The sequence below is a fragment of the Apium graveolens genome, chromosome 2, assembly GCF_009905375.1.
Source record: "Apium graveolens cultivar Ventura chromosome 2, ASM990537v1, whole genome shotgun sequence".
NCBI lineage: Eukaryota > Viridiplantae > Streptophyta > Magnoliopsida > Apiales > Apiaceae > Apium > Apium graveolens.
The window spans coordinates 200,102,794-200,118,530 of record NC_133648.1 but is presented as its reverse complement, the minus strand read 5'-3'; the positions used below and the strand labels follow the sequence as shown (position 1 = coordinate 200,118,530).

At 37.5% G+C, this 15,737-nt stretch overlaps 1 non-coding gene across 1 annotated transcript; it reads left to right on the top strand.

The window, feature by feature from the left end:
• Window positions 1–7,017: 7,017 nt before the first annotated feature.
• LOC141709099 (small nucleolar RNA R71) lies at window positions 7,018–7,124 on the top strand. Its single transcript, XR_012569692.1, has one exon. It is a non-coding gene; the product is annotated as a small nucleolar RNA R71 (small nucleolar RNA).
• Window positions 7,125–15,737: the final 8,613 nt, after the last annotated feature.

The following is a 15,737-nucleotide window of genomic DNA, read 5'->3' as shown; positions in this document are numbered from 1 at the left end:
CCTAAGAACTTAATAACTCGAGTATTAAAGAGCCCACTCGTGATCAATTATGCATAAACACATATATTTTTTTTCTTTTTTTTCAATTTCTGAACGAGTGCGTTTCGCTACATCTCGTTCAACCCTAGACTACTCATATAAAATGAGCTGGCTACTAGCCATTTGACACCTAGCCACAACAACTAGCAATGAAATCCAAAATTTTTCCAATTTCTAAATATCCATGTTATATTATCATGAAGAGAATATCCTAAATTCTGAATATAAACAAGTGATTAAACCTCGACTAACAAATAAACCATGATCATGTTCTAGCACTCAAACAACCTATAAGACTTAGTGAAATTTTATTGCTTCTAGCATGTAAACCAACTCGATAAGAATTAACATCACTAAACACGACATCACTACACTAGCATCAATATCACAAATCAATTGGTAAAGTAAACTTAAGGGATCATGTTATAATGCACATGAATGAAACTATATGCAACATACTATCATGCAAAATAAAAAAATTACTACATGGAAAATATGCAACTATATGAACTAAACTAGCATGCATATCCAAACTATATGGACACACAAACATATATTCCTTAACTACTACCCCTAAACTTAATATATTTACTATCCTCAGTGAAGGTAATAGTAAGGAATCAGGCATACCTACTCAGAATCATGGTCATCACTCTCATACGGTGGAGTGTTAGGAGGCGGGTACACAGAGTCCTCACCCAATACTGGCCACTGGATATCAACTCCTGTAGCTTTGAATGCAGTCCCCAACGCCTGGGTAAGGTCCGGTGCAAACTGACTATGGATGTCATGCATCACATCCATCCTCCTCATCAAGCCCCTATACTGCGCTGAACTCAAACCAGCACTGCCCTCTGCTTCCTGCTGCTGTGATTGCGAAGGACCAACCTCACCCAACTCAGCTCTCCAAGCTGCTCTATTAGCCTAAGTCATACCATCAGTATATCCCTGAGGTGCTGGACGTCCACCTGGAAAGTGGTCATAAGAATAACCAAGCCCCTTCGGATCAGGCTTACCACCGTACCACTCCTGCATACTCAAAAACATCGAACTATCAATCAGGGCACTCGGAAGCTGCAGCTGCTCGTGCGCGGGCCAATGAACTCCAACCGCCACACACAGCTTCATCATAATGGATGCATAGGGAATAAAACCCATAGTACTGCCATCCCGAGATCCACATAATCTCTCTGAAGAATGCCCCACAATAACCGTGCATGCTCCAAAGTAAGATCATGGACGTGAGAAGATGGCATGATGTTGGCACAAATTAAAGAATTCCATGCACGTGCAAACCTATTCATGCACGAGGTAGGGAAAGTGGCATACTCGTTCGTGCCCTTCTTGAACTTCCAGTGAGTCTCAGGCACACACAATGTAGCAACAATTAGGTCCAAGTTAAAATCATCCCCCATCTTCGCATTCCAATCCTCTTGCTCAGGCCGTCTCTCGGGCTAATTTATCACCCAATGAATGGCTTCCGCACTGTAATCCACAGTCAACCCCCTCACCACAGTAAAACCGTTCTTATCCGCCTTTGCATTCACGTAAATTCGTGAACCACACTCATAGGCACCACAACTGGTGCCTCACAAAAGTAATCTAACCCATCTCCACAGTCATCTCAATAACTTACCTTCCCTCCCTGATGGCAATTAACCTCGCTCCTTGGCTATGGGCTTTGAAAGTAGCCTCGTATACTCCTCCTCAGCCTCCGGAGTTGAAAACCTAGGCCTCACACCCCCAATACTAGAAGAATCGGTGGTGCTGCTACTAACTTGAGTTCGTTGTCTTTTGGGTGCCATTGAGATTGAACAAGTTGAGAGAAAAGATGTGTGTATAAGAGAGTTTTGAGTTTCAGAATTTGTAAAGTGATGGAGAAGTTTGTGTATACGTGTGTGTATATATAGGAGATTAAGAATTAGTTATGGAAAAGAAGTGGGATTAATGGGAGTAATTGGGTTGATTGAAATTGATTTGGAGAGGGAAATATGGAAGTGGGAGAGTAAAATTTGGTTGGGAATTGATTTGGTGTTTAAATTCCTGTTTTTCTGCTTTTTTTTCTGGTCCAGGGAGCCAGTGCGGCCGCCCCGCCTGGCAGCACGGGCGCACCGTGCTTCTGGAAAATCAGCGTGTCCGCCCCGCATACCAACGCGGGCGCACCGTGCTACTGAAGTTTCAGTGCGGCCGCCGCTTCTCAGCGCAGGCATGCCGTGCTTCTGTAGTTGGCACTGATTTTTTTTCTTTTTCTGATTTTTTTATGTTTTTTTCCTTGTTTTCTTCTTCCTCTATCTACTAATGTACAACAAACTTGGGTTGCCTTTAAAGAAGCGCTTGCTTTACGTTATTAGCTTGACGTAGAATCCCGAGATCAAGTAGACAATAACACGATACTAACCACCTCATGGTTTTCCGTATCACCATAGTAATGCTTCAACCTTTGTCCATTCACTTTAAATGCTTAGCCTGGAGCATTTTCAAAAATCTCCACCGCTCCATGTGGAAACACAGTTTTGATAATAAACGGCTCTGACCACCTCGACTTCAACTTTCCAGGAAAAAGACGGAGATGAGAGTTAAACAAAAGAACTTGTTGCCCTGACATAAATGATTTGAGCACTAGTCCCCTATCGTGCCACCTCTTGAACTTCTCCTTATATATTTTGTTGTTCTCATACACTTGAATCCGAAACTCATCGAGTTCATTTAATTAAAGCATCCTCTTCTTACCAGCTGCATCCAAATCAAGGTTTAACTTCTTCAAAGCCCAATATGCTTTATGCTCTAACTCCACAGGCAAATGACATCCTTTTCCATAAACCAACTGAAATGGCAACATGGCAAGCGAAGTCTTATATGCTGTTCTATACGGCCAAACAGCTTCATCCAGCTTCAAAGACCAATCCTTCCTTGATGGACATACAACTTTCTCTACAATACGCTTGATCTCTCTGTTAGATACCTCAGCTTGACCATTAGTCTGAGGATGGTAGGCTGTAGTAATGCGATGATTCACATTATATCTTTGCATCATGGCAGTGAACTTGCGATTGCAGAAATGCGATCCTTCGTCACTAATTATGACCCTTGGACTTCCAAATCCTGTGAATATCTGTTTATAAAGAAAATTAAGCACTACCTTCACATTATTTGTCGGTAAAGCCTTGACTTCAACCCATTTCGAGACATAATCAACCGCCAACAAGATATACTGATTATTGTAGGATGAGACAGATGGCCTCATGAAGTCAATTCCCCAAACATCGAAGACTTCAACCTCGAAAAGCACATTAAGAGGCATCTCATCCCTCGTAGACATATTACTTACACGCTGGCAGCGATCACACTTCAAAACAAACTGATGCGCATCCTTAAACAATGTAGGCCAGATGAATCCCTCTTGAAGGATATGAGCTACTGTATTCTCTCCACCATAGTGGCCTCCATAAACAGTCGAATGACAGTCTCACAAGATACCTTCCATCTCGCTGTACAGAATACATTTCCTGATGATCTGGTTAGCTCCTTGCCTTAACAAAAATGGCTCATCCCACATGTACCACTTCTCCTCATTAAGAAACTTTTTCCTTTAAGCAGAAGACAAATCTGGAGGCATAATATTACTCACAAGGTAGTTCACAATATCTACGAACCACGATTCTTCTTCTTGCACCCCAAACAACTGCTCATCAGGAAAAGACTCATTTATCAATGTCTTATCCTGTGAAGTCGCACTCGGAGAGATGATCAGCAACTTGATTCTCAGTACATTTCCTGTCCTTGATCTCTAACTCAAATTCTTGAAGTAAAAGAACCCATAGAATCAATCTAGGCTTCGAGTCCTTCTTTGAGACGAGATATCGAATAGCAGCGTGATCAGTGAAAACTGTCACCTTCGTCCCAAGCAAATAAGATCAAAACTTCTCGAAACCGTAGACAATGGCTATAAGTTCTTTCTTAGTAGTAGTATTGTTCACTTGCATCGTACATCATCTCAAAAGATTTATTCCAATCAGGTGCAGTTATGATAGGTGCCGTGATTAAATTCTTCTTTAAGATCTCAAAAATAGCTCGACACTCATCATCAAACTTGAAAAGAACATCTTTCTCTAGAAGATTGCACAACGGTTTAGAGATTTTGGGGAAGTCCTTGATGAACCACCTATAAAAACCCGCATGACCAAGAAAGCTGCGGAATGCCTTAACAGAAATTGGTGGAGGAAGGTTTTCAATGACCCTCACCTTGGCCTTGTCCACCTCAAGTCCTTTACTAGACACCTTGTGCCCAAGAATAATGCCCTTTCGCACCATAAAATGACATTTTTCACAGTTGAGAACAAGATCTCAACACACCTTTTAAGAAATGTGTCAAGATTCTGCAAGCACTCGTCAAAAGAATCACCGAACACAGAGAAATCGTCCATGAACACCTCCATATTCTGACCAATCATGTCAGAGAAGATAACCATTATGCATCTCTGAAATGTGGCAGGTGTACCACACAACCCAAAAGAAACTCTTCTGAAGGAAAAAGTACTAAATGGACAAGTGAAGGTAGTCTTTTCCTGATCTTCTGGAGCGATACAAATCTGATTATAACCCGATCAGCCATCCAGAAGACAACATTACTCATGCCTAGCCAACCTGTCAAGCATCTGATCAATAAATGGAAGTGGGAAGTGATCCTTCCTAGTGGATTTATTCAGCTTCCTGTAATCCATGCACACTCTCCACCCCATGACTTTTCGAGTAGGAATAAGCTCATTCTTCTCATTAGCAACAACTGTGATACCTCCTCTCTTCGGCACACCCTGAATTGGACTCACCCACAAACTGCCAGAAATAGGGTAGATGATCCCTGTATCTAGCCACTTGAGAATTTCCTTCTTCACAACCTCTTTCATGATCGGATTAAGCCTTCTCTATTGCTCAACATCGGCTTGCTTCCTTGCTCTAGCAGAATTTTGTGCATACAATAAGAAGGGCTGATTCGCTTGATATCTGCTATAGTCCATCCAATTACCGATTTGAACTCTCTCAGAATTCTCAAGAGCTTTTCCTCATCACTACATGAAAGGTCAGATGCAATAATAACAGGCAAAGTAGATGTATCACCTAAAAAAACATACCTTAAGCGTTTAGGCAATGGTTTAAGCTCTAGTGTAGGAGCTTTCTCAATGGAAGGCTTGAGTCGCCCCTCAACATTTTTCAGTTCTGACATTCCAAGAGATTCAAAAGGCATATCCAGGCTTCTCTTCCAAGGAGAAGCATTCAAATACTGCAATTACTCATCACCTTCGTCATCTTCACTATCTGAATTCCCCAACAAGGCCTTCTCTAAGGCATCACACCTTAACATTTGATCAAGTTCTGAAGTAACCACAAAATCGACCAACTCCACTTTTAAGCACTCCTCGTTTTCAGTAGGGAATTTCATGACATTGAACACATTGAAAGTCACATCCTGATCTAGCACTCGCATAGTAAGCTCACCCTTCTGCACATCTATCAAGGTTCGGCGAGTAGCCAAGAATGGCCTTCCCAAGATTATGGGAATCTTCTTATCCTCCTCGAAATCAAGAATTACAAATTTAGTAGGAAAGATGAGTTTATCCACCTTGACCAAGACATCCTCCACAATGCCTCGTGGATATGCAATTGAGCGATCAGCCAACTGTAAGGACATATAAGTAGGCTTTGGATCAGGTAAATCCAACTTCTTGAAAATAGACAAATGCATCGGATTTATGCTAACTCCCAAATCACACAAACACTTGTCGAATGACAAGTTTCCGATAGTACAAGGAATAGTGAAGCTTTCAGGATCTTTAAGCTTCGGAGGCAACTTCTATTGCAGCACAGCCCTGTACTCCTCCGTGAGAGCAACGGTCTCTAAGTCATCGAGCTTCACCTTCCGAGAGAGAATACCTTTCATAAACTTCGCTAACTAGGCATCTATTCAAGAGCTTCAGCGAAAGGTATGTTGATATGAAGTTTCTTGAAGACCTCCAGAAACTTCTCAAACTGCTTATCCAACTTTTTCTTCTACAACCTCTAGCAAAAGGAGGTGGAGGATAGATATGTTGCTCCCTGTATTACCCTCAGGAGGAGTGTGTTCCATAATAGTCTTCCTTGGTTCCACTTCTACTTTCTTCTGCACTTCTTCCTCAACCACAGCTTCTTCTTCCGAAACTTGAGATTTTTCGGGATTTGCAACCTTCCCAAATCTCAATGTGATTGCCTTAACCTGCTCTTTAGCTTCCTTCTTGCCTGGAACTTCTGTGTCACTAGGTAGTGAGCCAGGTTGAAAATTCAGCAAGGCATTGGAAATCCGCCCAATTTGATTCTCTAAGGTCTTGATAGACACCGCTTGGCTCTTGCACATGAGCCTCAACTCCTCCAATTCAGATTTTTCATTAGATTGTTGCAGCTTGAGTTGTTGTCTTGGTGCATATTGCGGTTGCTGAAACCAGGAGGGTTGTACTACTTTGCTAGATACTACTGATAATGTTGTTAAACCGCATTATGCTATTGCTCCAGCTGAAGTTAGGATGATTGCGGTTGTTGGGATGATAGGTGGATGGAACAGGCTGCTGCGATCTCAAAAAGTTGCTCACAAACTGAGCTGATTCACTAGAAATAGCACACTGCTCTATCTCATGGGCACCAACACAAAGCTCACAGACACTAGTGATTTGATTAACTCCATAATTAGCCAAAGAATCCACCTTCATCATCAAAGCCTTAACCTGAGCAGCTATTGCAGTTGCTGCAGCTACCTCCAGAATTCCTGCTACTTTGCCTTGAGTCAGTCTCTAAAAAGGATTCTGGTATTCATTAGCAGCCATCTGTTCAATCAATTCATAAGCTTCATCGTAGCTCTTAGCCCACAAGGCTCCACCTGATGCTGTATCAAGCATGGGTCTAGAATTTGCACCCAAATCATTATAGAAACAGTTAATGATCATCTAGTCAGGCATCCCATGACGAGGATACTTCCTAAGCATCTCCTTATATTGCTCTCAAGCCTCACACAATGACTCTCCAGACTGCTGCGCAAATTGAGTAAGAACATTCCTGATTGCAACTGTCTTCGCCATAGGAAAGAACTTAGTAAGGAACTTTTGAGCAAGTTCTTCTCATTTGGTGATAGAGCCTGGTGGTAGAGAATGTAACCAGCTCTTAGCTTTATCCCTTAGAGAAAACGGGAAAATCCTTAGCTTAATAGCATCTTCAGTAACATTGTTAAATTTGAAACTGTCACAGATCTCGATGAAATCCCTAATATGCATGTTGGGATCTTCCGTTGGAGAACCCCCAAACTGAGCTGGATTCTATATCATCTGAATTGTGATAGCTTTGATTTCAAAAGTGTTAGCCGCGGTGGATGGTCGTATAATGCTAGACTGAATATCATTGATCTTTGGCTGAGAATAGTCCATCAAAGCCTTTGCATTTGCTTCTGGTTCACCCATTGCAACAAGAGCTTCTTCTTCAACTTTTTCCTCAACAAAGATTTCTTCAACTACTTCCTCCTCTGCTTTTTCCAGTATTTTCTTTCGAAGTTGAGAACGCGTTAGCATACACGCTCTCTAGAGTACCTGAAAAAGCAACAATTAAACAAGTAAATACCCGAGTCAATGAACTTTAACGAACACTGATGTCAATCACATAAACTAAAAATTAACACCGAGTCCCCGGAAGCGGCGCCAAAAACTTGTTAGGACAAAAACACGCGCTAATATTCATGCAAGTATACACGATCGCAAGTAATATAGAATTAATTTTAGTTCGTTCCCACAGAGACTGGTTTAGGTTAATTTTAATCAATGTACTTATGCAATAATGGTATGGTTATTATTCAATACTAAGATGATAACAAATTGAGATTGTTTATAACTACGATTAACTAAGAAATTATACTTACTAACATTAACTAAGAGAATTAAAGGTTGATTACTTATATGACACAAACATGAGATTCTAACTTCATTAATACTTCATTCAATAGCGTTCTTGTTCTTATCCTTAGCATGCAATGATGATGATACTAATCTAATAACACGAAACTAGTAAATGCCAACTTTCATTGTACGAATACCCTACTACCAGACATCCATAAAAGAGATAGAAGCTGAATAGACACCAATTATTTTGAGATCCTATATGTCTATAGAATTTGACAACATAACGATTTAATGTGGAAGTTATCTATCGTGACTACATAGGGAAAGTAAGATGGTTAAAATTACCTACCAATCATGCATATCTAATACATGAACCTATGCTAACATGGAAAGTTCTAAACCCCTATATTCACTTTCCCTTCAATAGAGATTAACACGCTATCTTATAAGTTCGCGACGCTCATAAGACAAAAAGCACAACCAATACTAGGATATCATACAATCACCATACACTAAGGAATCAAAACATATTAACTAAAGAAATCTATAAGTAAATCCGTTAGAACCCCACAATAACGATTAGCCCATAACCAAACTTATCATCACTGTGGGTTCCGATGAAAGCATGGTATAATAAACTAAGTCTTTATAAATACGATAATAAATAAAGTACGTTAAACAAGAGTATAGGTTCAACAAATAAGAAAACTAGCATCCAAGATTACAACTTAAAATAAAGAATCACAAGAATAAACTATATCCTCTTCGCCTTGGTTAAATTATGCTATATGGTCTTCTTACGTCTTCTCCTTAAGCTATGGTACGTCTCGTTATGAAAAATGATCTTAAGTTATCATTATATAGCAGCCCTGATCAGTAGAGAAGTACAAAAATCAATCTTCTATTCAAAACAGGATTCTTGAAACCTGACCTGGCGCGGGCGCGTGCTTCATTAGCGTGTGCGTGCTAACATTCTGCTCACCCGGCGCGGGCGCCTGCTACTACAGCGCGGGCGCGCTGACCTTCTGGAAAAAGTTCTGATTTCTATTTTTCTGACTGGTTTGAGATGACAATCCATGAGCTTACTTCCTGGACACAATCCTAGCACCAATTTAGCACCAAAATAATGCTAAATCTCCTGATTCTTTCAACTATTTCTGAAATGCAAAAATAGTACAAAAACACATCAAAAACACAAATAACTCGAGTACAAAATACCAATTCAAGCCTTTATAGTCCATTCTAAGTGGGCATAAATGCCACTTAACAAACACCTTGTTGAGAAGGTGCCACTAGAGTCTGTTTAAGCCCCTGTGTTACAACTTCATCTTTTTGTAAAGATGCAGATGTGGTCATTTGAGTGGTCAACTAAAGCTTCCTTTGATTTTTTGGATTTTTAACCAAGGGTGACTCCATTTTAGTTTTATCCTCACCATTCTCATTGATTACTGCAAGAGGTGTTTACTTTTTCTTCTTTTTACTAACTCCACCCTGTTGAGAGGATGAAGTAGTTGGTTTCCTAGCATCTAATGGTTTTGAGGAAAAGGTCTCAGCTGTGGAAGGCCTATGTATGCTATCCTATTTGGGTTCTTCTACAGATGCAGAGGCCATAGCTGTACTAGACAAGGCACTTATTCTCATATCAGGCATATGGTAATGGTAAGTTCTAAATTTCTCTAACATGAAGTCAGTGACATTTAGAGTTACCTTTACCTGATTCTTTGTAATAAGTGATCCAAATAGAATTTTGGACACTTGTTTACAATTGCCTATTTGATTTTTATCTATACCATCTAGCATATGAATGTCAGTAACTTTATGATTTAAAGTGGACATTATGAATCTAGGTACAAAGATTTCCTTACCTCTACTTACCAATGGCATGGTTAGCTTTGTGCTCAGTTCTTCCAGGATCAAGATTCCAATATTGAGGTGTTTGTTGTAGGCCACTGAGTAAACTAGCTTTTGGACCACACTGGAGATGTTTTCATAACCAGTCTTCCTGCATGCGAAAGCCCTCACTATTGAGTCAAAGACAAGAGACCACTCCCTTCTCAGATTTTTCTTATTGAGCCTATATCTTCTCACTGTAGTTGATGAATTCCATGAATTCATCCAACTCTTGAGTAGAAGGAGCTTCAACTAAATTGTCTATAGGGATGCCCAGTGCTTTGTTGATGTCATCTGCATTGAACTTAATAGGTACACCATGAATTATACAGTTAACCACAAGAAAAACTGTTTGATTATCATGAACTAAAGGGTTGATAACTTCTGTAATCCAAAATTTCGTTAAGTACATCCAAATACAGTACATGATTTGCAGTCAAGGCCTCTGAGAGATAGGAATCAGAAATAAACTTGACAAAGAACTTGGAAATTGTCATGTGCTTGGTTTGCATCAACAAACGCCAAGTAGTTGGTTCTTTTTTTGAGGATGACATCTCTCACGTTGTTAGCAGCCATTTAAGAGTTTGAGTTTGAGTGGGTAAGTGTTTTGGGAGAGAAAAAGCTTGAAACGGTGGGGAATGATGAAAATTTGCAGAAATTAGGTCAATTGAGATCTCGAAAGCGTAAAGAGGGGTTATGTCGAGATGTCTGGGTATTTATAGGGAAAAGATGTGACTTGTAGACAAGTAAAGAATGAACAGTTGATATTTTCTTGTAGGGAGTTCACATGACTTATAGAGAACTCATGTCGAGATGTCATTTTTTGACTCCTATCGAGAACTAGATTGTGACTTTTCGAGATGTTGTACAAATACCCAGTTTGTCCTTATTGGACTGAATTATTCTAATTTATATTGAATAAATCAACATAAAATTAGAATTGATTTTATGTTAACAGTATTTTACTGAAATATTTTATTAAATTAAATTATTCCAGTTCTGAGTTATCGAGAAGTCTAAAAATTTGAACTTGTAGAGAACTTTATATCAATAAGCATATCGAGATCTTTACAATACTTGTCGAGAAGTCATAGAAAAGACTTATCTAGAACTCTTTCGAGAAGTCTCAAAATGACTTATCGAGAAGTCATTTAGACTTATCGAAACTCAGTTCTCTACATACCTTTGATCTTTCTCAACTTTGTTTTATATTAATTTTACATATTGAAAATGTGAGTTAACATTTAGACAGTTTTACCTAGAATTGAAAAATTCCAAGTTAAATTTATTTATTAAAAGAAAAAATATACAGAGAGTCCTGAAATATTTATAAATTATATTTCAAATAATTTCAAATTAAATCAAATTAATTTTGATTTTTCAGGAATTAATCCGCTGCAACATATTAGTTGAGTTCTTGCCTTTAGGATGAGGAGTTTAACATACAAATTTCACTTACAAGTCTAGTGAAAGTTGCTTCATCCAAAGGTTTAGTGAAAATATCAGCTAATTATTTTTTTATTGGAACAAAAACAAGCTCAATAGTACTATTTGTAGCATGTTCTCTAATAAAATGGTACCTTACATCAATGTGCTTAGTTCTAGAATGATTAATTGGATTAACAAGAATGGATATTGCACTAGTATTGTCACACATGATTGGAATATTTTGCAACACTAGGCCATAATACATTAGTTGGTTTCTAATCCAAAGCACTTGAACACAACAAATTTCAACAGCTATATATTTAGTTTCAGCTGTGGAAGTTGACACAGATTGCTATTTTTTACTAGACCATGATACAAGCCTTTGACCAAGGAATTGACAGCTTCTACTTGTAATTTTTCTATCTACCCTGCATCCAGCAAAATCTACATCTGTGTATCCAACAGCTTCAAAACCAGTTCCCTTAGGATACCATATTCCCAAGTTTATTGTTCCCTTCAAATATCTGAAATCCTTTTGACAACCATTGAGTGTGATTTTTTAGGATTTTCTTGAAATCTAGAAAACATACATATTGCAAACTTGATGTCTGGTATACTTGCAGTTAAGTACAACAAAGATCCAATCATTCCTCTGTAACTTGATATGTCTATACTTTTTACTTTCTTATCTTCATCTAAATTGGTAGCTGTAGACATAGGAGTTGATGCAGGTGAGCAGTCATCCATTCCAAATTTCTTCAACAGATTTTTGACATACTTGGTTTGACTGATAAAGATTCCATCACTTTTTTTGGCTAACTTGAAGGCCAAGAAAGTAACTTAGTTCTCCCATCATGCTCATCTCATATTCACTCTGCATAAGTCTTAAGAATCTTTGACACATCTTTATATTTGTAGAATAAAAAATGATATCATCCATATAAATTTGCACTAGGATAATATCATTACTATGTTACTTGTAGAATAGAGTCTTGTCAATTATCCCTCTAGTGAATCCATATTTAAGTAGAAATTCTGACAGTGTGTCATACCATGCTCTAGGCACTTGTTTCAATCTATAAAGAGCCTTTTATAGTTTGCAAACAAAGTTTGGAAATTCTGGATCTTCAATGACATGTGGCTGTTGCACATAAACTTCTTCTTCGAATTCACCAATATGAATGTACTTATCACATCCATTTGATACACCTTGGAATTAGAATGTGCAGCAAATGCAAGAAAGATTCTTATTACTTCAAGTCTTGTAACTGGAGCAAAAGTTTCATCATAGTCAATTCTTTATTCTTGTGAGTAGCCTTTGGAAACTAGTGTTGCTTTGTTCCTTGTCATAATTCCATTTTCAATCATTTTGTTTATATACACCATGACGCCCTCAAACTTGGGGTTATGAATGAGGACCCACAACACCAATAAACTAATATAATAATAGCTGAATATAATAAACCCCGAAACTAACAGGATCTAAACAGGATAAAGTATGAGATAAGATTACAACTACCAACCAGAATTTAATATTATTACAACCTAAATTATAAATATCAAATTATTCGATTCCAACTTGGAATCGACGGATAACCCAAAAGTATCTAATTTAGCAAATACACTTCCCATCAACTTAGTTACTTTCCTCATATAGCTTTCCCGTTTCACGATATACGAGCTACTGCCACCTAGGACCTCTTTTCCGCTCCTAGCCTGAATGCCTTTGCTTTTTCAAATCTACAATTCAAACCAAAACCCTAATTAGATACTTAATCGATTCTCGATATTTCTCAGAACGTCTAACTTTCTACCCCAATCGCGATATCCGTTTGTCTTATATATATATATATATCACAGATAACACATAATAGGTTACACCTTTATACTCTTAATATTAACAATTAACTCGATACTTTTACACATAGCAAATAATCACATAATCACGTAATCTGACCAAACATCTTAACAATCAAATCGACTTCATTCCTTATAACCAAAACTTTACATCTATACACTCTATATATATATATATAAATTCTTTTTTTTCAAAGACTGGGCATGACGTATTCACAAATACGCTAACCCTTTTGGTCAAATACAACAATTAACCAAACCTTTATCCATCTGTACTTAAAATAAGTAACATGTAATTCCCTAAATGATTATCAATCAAACAACTTAATATACCGAATCAAACTATAACATGCAACTTTCATCTTAACACATATCATCTTAAAATAAATCGACCCTAATTTATATCTTATCACACATATTCGAACATAATCAAGTAATTAGAATCGAATTATTCAGAATTTCGAACCTAATAATAATAATTTTAAATTAAAATGTAAATTCTTCACTTAAACATATTCGAACCAAAATGCATGGACTAGAATCATCTCAACCGAACTTGGCAATTAAAACGAACCCAATAATCCTTTAAAAACCGAATATTTCAAAAATACCAACATGCATAACCTCAAATCGATAAATCAAGTTTAAAACACGTAATTCGACTTACAAAAATCAATACTCGAAATCGATTACTTCAAATTTCACACTAAATCAACATGCACCCACTAACTGAATTTGAATAATCATGGTAGGACTCAGACTAACATCATAGTCCACCGCCGGTTCACCAGAGTTCATCACCGGTGGCGGCAAGGTCTCGGAGATGCCCCAATCGGGGTTTTCTTCAACGAAGCCTCACCGATATCTCAAAAATCCAGTTAACAACCGCATGCAAGCATTCATCAATAAATTTTTTGCATAATCGAAATAAAACCCGAATTAAAATAAGAACCCGGGAGGGTTCATCACCGAATCAAGCACAAACATACACACACACATATACATACAATCATGTATGTATATATATAAGATTAGAGGAACTCAAATCCTAAATTAGAATTGAGTTTGATAAGAGGATCGAAGAGAGTAAGAGGAGAGAGAGTACCGAGTGTAGAGAGAGAGAGAAGAGAGTTCGAGAGAAGAGAAAGAGAGAAAAGAGAGAGTACAGCCACAGGGAAAGAAAAAGAAAGGGAGGAGGGACTTTATATATACTTGGCGCAGGGGCACCAAGGTATTTTCACCCCTAAAACCAAAAATCTGATTTATCTCTTTATATATATATATATATATCTCTATTTATGAAATAAAAAATACAATTCAATTTCAATCAAAACGCAAATGGATCAACTTTTATTTTTATAGCGTAAAACATAAAATTATCTCTTCACCCATAGTTTCAAAATGATTTTTGAGTAACCGGTTTAATTTCTACGGATTTTACAAATAAATTACATATTATGGAAATAAACTCCAAAAAATCTTTTTAAAATATCAAAAGATCAAAATAATTTTAAATATCATTTTTAGAAAGTCTCTAGTACTATTCCAGAGATAATAAAAAAATTCACACCCAGATCATATTTTAATAATTTAACAAAATTATATAAGGATTAGTTAAATCCTTATTTTAAACAAAATAAATCCTCCGAAAAATATTTAATTTTTTTTTGCGAATCACAGATTCACACACGTATCTTTAAAATAACATATATTCAGTAAATAACATCAAATATTCCTCACATTATGATAGGGGATAAAAATAACCCTGACTACGTAATAAATAAGCGCATATATTACGCCTGATTTGGTCCAAAGACGAAGCCCAGTTATTAAGACCCAACAATTAGTGTGTCATTAATTGGGCTCAAAGGAGCCGACAACCAAGGATTTATTATTAAAATTCGTAGGCCTAGTATCAACCTAAATTGTGATTGAGAAAACAAGTTCAAATCAGAATCGAACTCTCAAAAGAGTAGTCCTCAAGCCACACAATCCTATAAGGAAGCAAATCCTTACATTCTAGGACTCTAAAATCTATTCTAAATCCGAGACTTGCCCACCAAGTCTCCTAACCCTAATCCAATTCAAGGCAGCCTATGCCTATATAAGGGGTCTCACCCTATAAATTAGAACTACTTTTTTTACTTGATCCTTGGCAAACAGAAAGGTATGTAGGCATCTTGTGAAGGCATATTGAGTAACGAGACACGAGAGCAGTCAAATCGATCCTCGAAGCTCACGAACCCTAGCAATAAATACACCGTAAGTTTTTACGCATAACAGTTGGCGCCGTCTGTGGGAAAGCATAATAATAACTAAGGTGAACGCACGGAGCAGAAATAAAGCCCCTGAAGAAACACCAGCTGGAACGACCCAAACAATCTCATCAGTGGTGGAGATATCCCCGCTGTAATATCCTATATTTTCAAATATATTATTATTATTTGGAATTGTTTGTGTGATTTTATATGAATTTTAGTGAATTATCTGGTATTGGAGTTGATGTTTGGGATGTTTATAAGTGATATTCTGTGAGTATTCTAATTATTATATGTCCAAAATAAAATATAGATAATTATCATATTTTTCTGGTAATTTTTGGGCTGTTATATGATT